At 33.0% G+C, this 11957-nt stretch overlaps 1 pseudogene; it reads left to right on the plus strand.

The window, feature by feature from the left end:
- Positions 1-9268: 9268 nt before the first annotated feature.
- LOC136234039 (protein SRG1-like) lies at positions 9269-11729 on the plus strand (annotated as a pseudogene).
- Positions 11730-11957: the final 228 nt, after the last annotated feature.

The following is an 11957-nucleotide window of genomic DNA, read 5'->3' on the forward strand; positions in this document are numbered from 1 at the left end:
ATATCTACCATTTGTTTATGTTGTCATCTGCGTCACTTATGGACAACCTAGAACTTTATGTATTAAGTAAATGTATAGTTTTAGTATTTACATTTGGATTAATCTACAGTTTTTGTTATTTTATCTTTGTTGTATGTGTTTTCACTTCACACGGTAATTAAATTTTAATCTTTGTTGGATTCATAAACTTCTACCAACAAATTTGAAGTTGGAGATCAACTTGGTATGATTCATTTCAACTTTATGGTGCAATCAAGTAAAGAACTACAATGGCATTGATTACTAATTAAACATGGTAAATTAAGGATTCCAAAACTAAAACAAGCACAACTACAAATGGAGAATAACCAAATGCCAAATTTGGTAACTGTTAACACTACTAGAAAATGCTTGATTGCTTACGGATTTTTTTGACGGAATAATTTCCGTCAGTAAATATTGAGGGAAATTCGTCCAAAACGATTCTGTCAATTTGATTGACGGAACATATTGACGGTTTTAAAATTTTGGTCAAAATGGTTGGCGGGAACTCTCCCGCCCATCTTTTTGACATTTTATTTGACGGAATTAAAACGTCAATATATAATGACGTTTGGTAAATAATCCGTTGACTAGATGCTTAAGAAAAATAAAAAAAATATACATTTTTAATAAATAAAAAAATATTAATTAAATCAATAAATATATAAGACAGAAGAAACCTATTCCTCTCAACTCTCACCCTCTCCCTTTCTCTGACTGCGCATAATGAGAAGTCTCTCCCATTTCTCTGCCTGCGATTACATCGATTTCTATTTGGGTGTTTGAGTTTCAGTCCAAACCAAGAAGTGATAATCACACATGCAAGTCCACTTCCTGTGTGAACCTAACAAAATCGATCCGACCCTAGTTCCTGTGGGAACCTAACAAAATCGATCAGACCCTAGTTCGTGACAGTCTTCTTCTCTAAATTTGTCTTCTCAAAGATAACTCAACTTGTTATTTCACTGCATCAGATAGTAGGATTGAGAAAATAATGAGCTTTAGTCTTAAATGACTTGAACTTAGGTGCAGACTCAAGTGTAGAATCCTTAAAAATATGTTCATCATTAAAATTCATAGGAAAATCATAGTACATGTCAAAATGTGCATCAGATTTCACAAATCTGGAATCCATCAATCTCAAAGCAACATTGAACTCAGTTATGGACAAGTGATGATCCCGATTTAGCAACCTAAAATGAATACACTCAGAATCTAAATCCAATTTTCTCCAAATCATATTGAAACTCAAAGGTGCTGAAAAAATTCATGTACTAAATCATCAAACACAAGAAAATTGATTGCAAGAGAAATTTACTCCAACCAATTCCATCAATTCATGAAATTCATCATGCAAAAGGTACATATGTCAAAGTAGCATTTTCAGCACTTCGAGCCTAAATAATATCACGTGATTTCAGAAACACGTACCTTGCGTGATGTGTAGGATAAAAAAATATCAAATCGATGATGTATGGAATGGTGAGGGGAGCGTCGTTCTTCAAACCGCAGCGAGGATGTTAGATGGAATGGCGATGGTATGTGAGACTGAAGGAAAAATTGAAGTGGAAAATTGAACGGAGAAAGGGAATTAGAGAGGTGAGTGGGATGGTGGGTGATTGAAGTGGAAATTTAGTGGTGAGGGGTGGGATTCGAATTTGTAGGAGATGGAAGTAGAGAATTAAAGGAATGGAATGGTGAGAGCTGTGAGAAGTCGAAGGAAATGAGATTGGTGAGGTGAGAGGCGGGTTTGGAGTGGGAGGGATAAGGGGATTAGGGTAAAAGTTAAAAGAAAGAGAAATGAATTGAATTAGAAAAGATGGTGAAGTTGTAAATACTGGTTAAACCAAATTTTTTTTAACCTGCTCTTAATTTTTTCCCTAGGCCTTCAATTCACTGACTTTTTTTTCTTTTTCTTTTTCTTCACTTCCTTGGGCCTCTATCCCTCCATTCTCTACTTTCTTTCACACCTGTAAATCAAAACCCAGAAATTTTGAGCCATTTGGAGAAGATGATGGTAGTTAAGTTAGTTATTGTACATAAAATAAATCAAATGAAAAATAAGACTGAATATAAATGATAAGCGTTGGTCTTGGACAAGGCCAAAACTGGGATGTCTCCCATTAACGCCTCTAGTTAACGTCTATGGTCAGACGTCTTGAGCTCTAAGGCTGGTCTCCTGGGTCAAGATATTGAACTTCTTCGGGGATCTCACTTGGGATTTCTTGTAAAACGGCTTGAGTCTGTGGCCGTTTACTTTTTGCACATTCCCATTCTCCAAGCTCTTCATTTCTATAGCACCTTGAGGATAAATCTTCATGACCATGAAAGGTCCTATCCATTTGGACTTTAATTTCTTGAAAAACAATCTCAATCGATATTGGTGTAGTAACACCTTATGTCCTATTTGAAATTGTTTCTGAAAATCATGTCATCATGAAATTTCTTGGTCTTCAGCTTATCGATTCTTGGGCTTTCATAAGTTTCATTTTTGAACTCTTCAAGCTTTTGTTCTTGCAGCTTCCTGACACTTTCGATTTCGATGCTCTTTTCAACAACCACCTATAATTCATCTTCCATATAGAACTCAGAATCATGTTGTGTTGTTGGTTTGTTAACATCTACACCACAAACGGAATGCACTTTGTTAGGAAATTTCATGGCATCATAAACATTAAATTGAACTATTTTACCATCAAATTCCATAGTCATTGTTCCTTTGTGAACATCTATCTTCGTCTGAGCAGTTGTTAGGAATGGTCTTCATACTTACTGAGTTGGATCTAGTCTATGATCGAGCTGGAACTATTCATGTTAAGTTGTTAGAAAATTGACGTGCTTGCCAAATTAGATTTACAAGCCGATATATTAATGCCTGATTGTTAGAAACTTGAAGTGTTTATTGATTTTAATTTTTGTGAATTTATTTTTAAATTTTTACCTTATTTGGATATTTTAAGTGGTGAGAAGTTATAATTATCAAACACAGAAAAAATTAATTAATTTTTTATTATTATATATGTGACATATTAATCGATTAAATATTAAAATGTGCAATTCATTATATTTTTTTGTTTAATTATTTATATAAAATTCTAAATCTTAAAATAAAAACTTTAGACCCTAAAATATAATTATTTATTATTTAATATGTAATTATTTATTTTTATTAATCTATCAAATGTTTTTATTATAAGTGAATGATTTTAATAACAAATGGCTAATTGAGGCTAAGCTTAAACTTGAGGACAATTGTCAAGTTATGTGATAATTGTATTTGTTTATTATGCCAAAATTGCTTTTTAATTCAAGGTATTGAGTTTTTTATTGGATTATTATATCTACCATTTGTTTATGTTGTCATCTGCGTCACTTATGGACAACCTAGAACTTTATGTATTAAGTAAATGTATAGTTTTAGTATTTACATTTGGATTAATCTACAGTTTTTGTTATTTTATCTTTGTTGTATGTGTTTTCACTTCACACGGTAATTAAATTTTAATCTTTGTTGGATTCATAAACTTCTACCAACAAATTTGAAGTTGGAGATCAACTTGGTATGATTCATTTCAACTTTATGGTGCAATCAAGTAAAGAACTACAATGGCATTGATTACTAATTAAACATGGTAAATTAAGGATTCCAAAACTAAAACAAGCACAACTACAAATGGAGAATAACCAAATGCCAAATTTGGTAACTGTTAACACTACTAGAAAATGCTTGATTGCTTACGGATTTTTTTGACGGAATAATTTCCGTCAGTAAATATTGAGGGAAATTCGTCCAAAACGATTCTGTCAATTTGATTGACGGAACATATTGACGGTTTTAAAATTTTGGTCAAAATGGTTGGCGGGAACTCTCCCGCCCATCTTTTTGACATTTTATTTGACGGAATTAAAACGTCAATATATAATGACGTTTGGTAAATAATCCGTTGACTAGATGCTTAAGAAAAATAAAAAAAAATATACATTTTTAATAAATAAAAAAATATTAATTAAATCAATAAATATATAAGACAGAAGAAACCTATTCCTCTCAACTCTCACCCTCTCCCTTTCTCTGACTGCGCATAATGAGAAGTCTCTCTCATTTCTCTGCCTGCGATTACATCGATTTCTATTTGGGTGTTTGAGTTTCAGTCCAAACCAAGAAGTGATAATCACACATGCAAGTCCACTTCCTGTGTGAACCTAACAAAATCGATCCGACCCTAGTTCCTGTGGGAACCTAACAAAATCGATCAGACCCTAGTTCGTGACAGTATCTTCTCTAAATTTGTCTTCTCAAAGATAACTCAACTTGTTATTTCACTCTTCAATTTGATTTTGGATTTAGGGTTCCGTGTGTTTTCTGCTATTCCTAGGCTACTGGGTATTCATATTCAGACTGTTTCTATCGGCTGTTTGTTTTGGATTTAGGGTTCTCTCGGGAAGATAAACTCAGAAAAATAAGTGAAAAGCCGAAGAGAGAGAAAAAGGTTTAAAAAGGGGACCATGATGTCATCTTTCTCGATACTAGAGCCTTCGAGTGACACCTGGCAACCGATCTGTGGTTTGGGACAGAGCACCCATCAATAGGTCGTCTATTGACAGCACGTGAAGAAGCTCAAAAGCCCTAAAGGGCTTTATTATCACTTTTAAGAGGGCTTCTGATAACATCCAGATATTATCAAGGGGCCAATTCATAAAGCTCCATAAAACTGAGGGACTAAAGGAGCATTTAACCAACAGCTACGGCCAAGGGATACGCCAACATGGTGGCGTACGAGGCAAGTTGTACGCCACAGGGGATCCTTGGCTTCAACGATACGTCACAAATGGTCAGACATCATAAAGAGGCTCATAACCGCCATATCTCGAGAGACCCGTCATCAGACATCGATACGCCCAAAGGATGTCGACGCCATCTTCCTATGAGAAAATCGAAAGAATTAAAGGCAAGTAATAGCTCCATAAATGAGCTAACGGTCATACTTGAATGAATACTGTAGCTGCCATTAATGAGGCATTATTGGAGACTTTCTAGTTACAAGATCGAGGGTTACTACTAACCTAATATAAATAGCCTTGCACCCCAAGCTATTGAGATACATTTTTCCTATACTATTCTTCGTGCTTTTGTTTTATCATTCTATACACTTTACTGACTTTAGCATTGGAGTCCCCCGGCCGAATCCAACGATACCCCCCACAGGTGGAGCTCCGATGAGAATCAACCGGGTAATATCAATCTTATATAGTTAGATTTGTGTTAATGTGTGTTGAATTAAGTAACTAATTATGTTTTTTAATTTTATTTTGTAATATTATTAAGTGGTAATGTGTGTTGAATTCTAATACTAATTTTTATATGCAAGCTTTCTTCATATATTTGCCAAACTCTTAAAAAAATTGGTAAACACAAAAACAAAAGACAAACTTCATTAAATTTTTATTTAAAATAAAATTACATTAAAAAATGAAACACATGATGACATTATGATATTATGGCTTTATGTAAAACATTTCTAGTCAATTTTGATGTCATGGCTTTATGACATTATGTCATTATGAAATTTCAACCTTAAATGTCATTATTACATTTGATCCTTATCAATAACATTTGCCATTATGACATTTCAAGCTTATCAAATTTATTATTACATTACAACTTTACAAATTCTATAAATATGCACAACATTTTTGTATAACATCATAATTCTTAAAACAACACAACCTCACAATATTAAGAAGTAGACCAACCACAATCTCCAACCAAAATGTCTTCTTATATTAGTACATAAATTTATTTGGATTTCTTACTTGTTTTGTTACTGGATTTAGTGAATTTACATAAGAATAACACAATTTGCAGATAAAAAAACTTTCATTTTCAAATTGGAATTGTTCTGTATGTGGAAAAATTCAGGTTAAGTTATGCTATATAAGTTTTGCTAGAAAAAAAAGAAGATTTTAGCTCCTGCTAAGAAAATGTTCATTCTTCAGCTCATTTTAAAATACTTCAATTGGTACATGCAAAAAAATAGGCCAATTCTGCTACTTTTTGCTCAATTTCTTGTAAGAAACATAAATAATGATATAAGGTTAAAGGAGGATCGAAATGATGAACAATTATCTCTCTATTTACTTAAACAAACAAATTAGCCATCGGAACATCAGCGGAGGAAATTTGTGAAACGTGATCATAAAGCTGCTACAGAATGTCTATACAATGACTACTTTTCGTATGAAACAATTTTGGATGAGTAGAAATTTGTTCGACCGTATAGTGAATGACCTAGGGGATCACATAACATATTTCCAGAAGAGGGTTGATGCTGCAAAAAGGAACGAACTTAGTCCATTATAAAAATGCACTACTACTATGCACATACTTACTTATGGATCTCTCTCTAGATGAATACATCAAAATTAGTGAGTGCACGAATTTACAATATGTTGAAAAAACTTGTCACACTGTTATCGATGTGCATGGACCTGTGTATATGAGGAGATCTAATGATGCCGAATTTTAGCGTTTGATTTAGATACACGAGGAACATCATGGGTTTCCTGATATGCTTGGTAGATTGCATGCATTGGGAGTGGAAGAATTCTCAAATTGCATGGAAAGGGCAATACACTCGATGAGATCATGGATATCCAACAATCGTGCTCGAAGCAGTCGGTTCAGTAGATCTGTAGATATGGCACACATATTTCGGTGTGGCTGGAGCAAACAATGACCTTAATGTTTTGAACAGGTCGAATTTGTTCAATGACAAATTACAATGAATAGGTCCATCAGTTCTATTTGATGTTAACAATAAGACGTACAAAATGGGATACTACCTCACAAATCATATATATCATAAATGTGTTGCTTTTGTGAAAATCTTTCTACATGCCCATGAACCTAAGCAAATCTATTACAAAACATAAACACGAGAGTGCAAGAAAAGATATAGAATGGGCTTTCGATGTACTTCAACCCCGTTTTGCAATAGTGCATGGTCCAACTCGAAGTTGAGATAAAAGAAAACTTCATGATATTATGGATGTGTGTGTTATATTACATAACATGATTATTCAAAATGAGTGCAACATGTACTCGAGAGAATTTCCGCAAAAAGTATCCCATCAATAGTTCTGGAAGACGTTCAAAATGGACATATTCCGGATTTTGCGTAGTATCTTGTAATGGATCTAAATTTGACCTTATCGTTTTTTATAACAGTGGACTTAGCTTAACATAGAAAATTGTACAATTTTATCCATAAGTTAACCTATCTAACGCATATCTAGTAAAAAAAATTGAACAAACTGATTTTACCATTATTTAATTATCACCTCGTATCTTCCAAACATCTTAAGTAGTTTTTTAAGATAAATTTGCATGTGACCGACTTAGTTTTTTTATATTTAGATAGTTTGTTTATAACTGAGCTAGTAAAACAATATTAATATACATAAGGTGATGGTTTTATTATTAACTCATCTACACTTATGCACATGGTTATCAAAACCAGACCGGTCAAAGAACCGGAAAGGACAAAGGGTCAAGGGTTAGAGATTCAATCGGGATTCAACCGAGGTTCAATCGGTATTAAAAAATTATGTGAAAAATAATATTTTATCAATATTTTAACTTATAAAAATTATATAAATAAAATTAAAAATATTAAATTTATAAATCCAATTATGAATTAAAAATAGGGTTAAGGTGCAAAAATACCCCTAACGTTTTGGGTTAGGAGCAATTTTACCCCTAACGTCTAAAATGGTGCAATTTTACCCCTAACATTTGTAGCCAGGAGCAATTTTACCCCTAACGTTGATAAATTGGGTCAATTTCAGAAATAATTCATCAAACTGTCTTCTCGGTCATAAATCTTATCATCTACACTTCACACGTGCGTCATTTTATCAATAACAAATCATAAACATATGTCGGGATGTGAAAAAAAATAAAAAAATAAAAAAAAATATACTGTCTTTTGTACGAAGTAGACAAAAAAATTTAAAAAATTCACCGAATTTATAAATATTAATCTCAAATTCTATTATTAAATTACAAAAGACATGAAATCCTTTTTTTAGAATGAATTGATATGCAATTGGTGCAAAATAATGAACAAAAACATTTATGTTTTATAATAGTGTCTGAAATTGACCCAAATTACCAACGTTAGGGGTAAAATTGCTCTTGGCTACAAACGTTAGGGGCAAAATTGCACCATTTTAAACGTTAGGGGTAAAATTGCTCCTGACTCAAAACGTTAAGGGTATTTTTGCACTTTAACCCTTAAAAATATAATAAAAATTCAATTTATAAAAAGATTAAAAAATATAAATTACATTTTTTAAACTAAATAATTAGTATTATTATTAAGATAACATATAAGTATAATAAAATAGTTATTATATAATTTTTTTAGAGTTTTAAATTTTATTTTATAAAATATTTAAATATTAATAAAATATTATGAATATTGAAATGATAAAATAATATTTATAGAAATATAAAAAATAATATTTTAAATATTTACTTTTTATAATGATTATATATATCTATATTGTGATTAAACACAAGTTAATAAGTGTGTCTAGTGGTTAAGCGGTCATTTCTTATTCAAAGGTCCTATGTTCGAATTCCTGAAAAAGCAAAATTTTTGTATTGAATATAAAATGTAATCCGACTAGTCCGGTTAACCACGACCGGTTCAGACGGGTCACGGTTCAATCGACCGAGTTAGATGGTTCTAGCTGGTTTTCAAGTATTTAAAAACCAAACCACCTCCAGCCCGAAATGATTACCGGTTCCGATCAAACCGGATTGAACTGACCCGTCCAGTTCGATTTATCAATTCAGTTCAAATCAAAATTTAGATATCAAGAATATTTGATCAATTAGCTTCATATTTTATAAAGTTTTGATCTTAAATTGATTATATTTAAACTAATTCGTCAAGACACCGAAGTTTCAATTTAGACTAAATTAATCCCAATGTCAACTTTAAAGTCATTTTCACCGTTGGTTCATTCTTTAATCACCCTCGTCGAATAGCAGACACAGAAATTTGTGTGTTAGTGTGTGAAGACCCACTACTAGCTGTAACTATTTCCCCGTGCATTGTCATTCTTCAGTGTGGTTACTGTTAAATCATGTTTCAGACTTTCACAGCTACCTTATTTTACAATATAAAACAAGATAGAAATGCCTGCCTATTTGGAAATTGGAATGGATAAGGAAGATATGGAACCTGAAATCACAAAGCTTGGAAGCTCCCTACAGGTGCGTTGTGTGCAGGAGCTGGCAAAGGAACCATTACTCACTGTTCCACCACGATATCTGCGTCCCCATCAAGACTCTCCACTCATACCCAACACTGCTTCTGTCCCCCAGATTCCGGTGATTGACATGGACAGATTATGTTCTCAAGAATTCATGAAACTTGAACTGGAAAAGCTCCATGAAACGTGCAAAAACTGGGGTTTCTTCCAGGAATATATATAACACCATTTTCAAGCTTCTTTCATGTTTAGAAATTGCAAGTTAATTATCATAAATATGAGTATGTTGCAGCTTATAAATCATGGAGTTAGTGATTCATTAGTGGAGAAAGTGAAGGTGGAAATCAAAGAGTTCTTCGGTCTGCCAATGGAGGAGAAGAAGAAATATTGGCAAAGAACAGGAGAAATGGAAGGATTTGGACAGGCTTTTGTTGTGTCTGAGGAGCAAAAGCTGGATTGGGGAGATATCTTTTACATGATCACTCTCCCACATAATTTGAGAAAACCTTATTTGTTTCCAAAGCTCCCTCTACCATTCAGGTTTATTTCCTCTCTTTCCATCTCTCTAAATCTAAACCAATGGTCACCGTCACTCTCACAACAAATTGTTAAAGGATTATAATAAAAATTTGATGACAAACCAAGTGGTCAAGAGTTTCGAATCTTGACAACCCAATTTATTGATGGAATTTCGACATATGGTAGGATGAAACTATGTTTTACACGCTTCAAGTCTATGGGATATTCCCATGTGGAGAATGAAATTATAATAAAAAGGGTAAGGATTTGAAGAAGTGTAAATTTAGCCATAGCTTATGAAATGATGCAATTTAGCTTTAATGTTTTTAAGGAATGCCAATTTTAACCTTATGTTAGCGGAAATTTGAAAAAACGGTTTGATTCTTATTTAACTGTCACATGAGACTTTCCAAACAAGTTTATCGATAAATTAAAATAGTTTCGTATTTTTGTTGGTTATTTGCAACTATATATATTAGTAAGAGAGCAACCATTTTCAACATGTTGATTAACTTGTATTTGGCAAACTTAGTTTTTAGCATTTTTTTAATAAGTTTTTTTATAACTGTGTTAGTGACGCATTAAGTATATTAGACATAATTGATATTTGAAAAGTTGAAAGTGTCAATCAAACCAGCTTTTTCAAATATAGATAATGTAGGGTTAAAATTGATTTTGCTTGAAAAAGTTATATATTGTAGCTGAATCTACACTTAACTAAAAACGTTAAGAGTCAAATTTGGCACTTATCCTAATAAAAACTATTATTAAACCTTAACTATAACTTAAACTTTTGGTTCATCGGAATGTGGGGGTCTAATGATCCTACCTGACCCTATACCTTGGCCCCTGACAACAATCATGTCCATCATAGTATAAGAAAATGGATTTATCTGCAAATAAGTTGAGGTTGAAGCATTCAAGGAAACCATGGAAAAAAACAGATTGCTTATTTGATTTTGAACCATAAAAGTTTGTGTGCAGAGACACATTGGAAGCTTATTCAGGAGAACTGAAAAATCTTGCCTTGAAAATCCTAAATTTCATGGCAACAGCTCTAGGAATGGAGGCAGAAGAAATGAAAGAAATATTTGCACAAGGTTGCCAGAAAATGAGAATGAATTACTATCCACCATGTCCACAACCTGAGCTTGTTATGGGTCTCAATCCTCACACTGATGGAATTGGCCTAACAATTCTCCTTCAAGTCAGCGAGGTCCAAGGTTTACAAATAAAGAAAGATGGCAACTGGCTTCCTATTAAACCACTCCCTCATGCTTTCATCATCAATATTGGTGACATGCTAGAGGTAACTCTCATGTCCTAATTTATATACTATTATATAAGGATAAAAACAAAAAATACCTGTATATGGACCACCAAGAATAATTTTACTCTTAACATCATAGAAGGTGCGATGTTGACAAGTTGAACCAATTTCAGACATCGTTAACGGAATCATTGTCTTAGTCACAAATCTTATCATCTTATGTGTGTATCATGTTGTGGCTCATAAGTAACTAAGAGATCACAGACATACATATGTGAAAAAATAATTATAAAAAGAAAAAAAGAAAAATCTAAATACTTGGTGAAGTTTAAAGTTCTTTCATTTCCAAATCTAAAAAATTGTGCAGATTATTACCAATGGAATTTACAACAGCACTGAACACAGAGCAACTGTGAACTCGGTGAAAGAGAGGATGTCCATTGCTACCTTTTACAGCCCCAGGCTAGATGGAGAATTAGGTCCAGCAACAAGCCTTATAACCCCAGAGAGACCAGCATTATTTAGGAGAATTAGTGTTCAAGGCTTATTTTTCAGGGAAAACATACCTCGATTTCATCAGGATTCAAAATTCTGAAACCCAAAACAACGAAAATTAGTCTTATTAGTGGGACCCTCTCAGGACCCTCGCTTAAACGGGGAAGCGTAGTGCACCGGGCCGCCCTTTTTTATACTACTATCGCAGGCTGGGACAAGTGTAAAAAGAATAAAAAGGTCTTAGTCTGAAAAACATGATATGTAATGTTATTATATATATTAATAAGACCATACGAATGCTGATTGATGGTCAAACACAAAATCCAGAATATCTATTTTTATTTCATTTCTCCACTAGTCCACTATT

This window comes from Euphorbia lathyris, chromosome 6, assembly GCF_963576675.1.
Source record: "Euphorbia lathyris chromosome 6, ddEupLath1.1, whole genome shotgun sequence".
NCBI classification, from domain to species: Eukaryota; Viridiplantae; Streptophyta; class Magnoliopsida; order Malpighiales; family Euphorbiaceae; genus Euphorbia; species Euphorbia lathyris.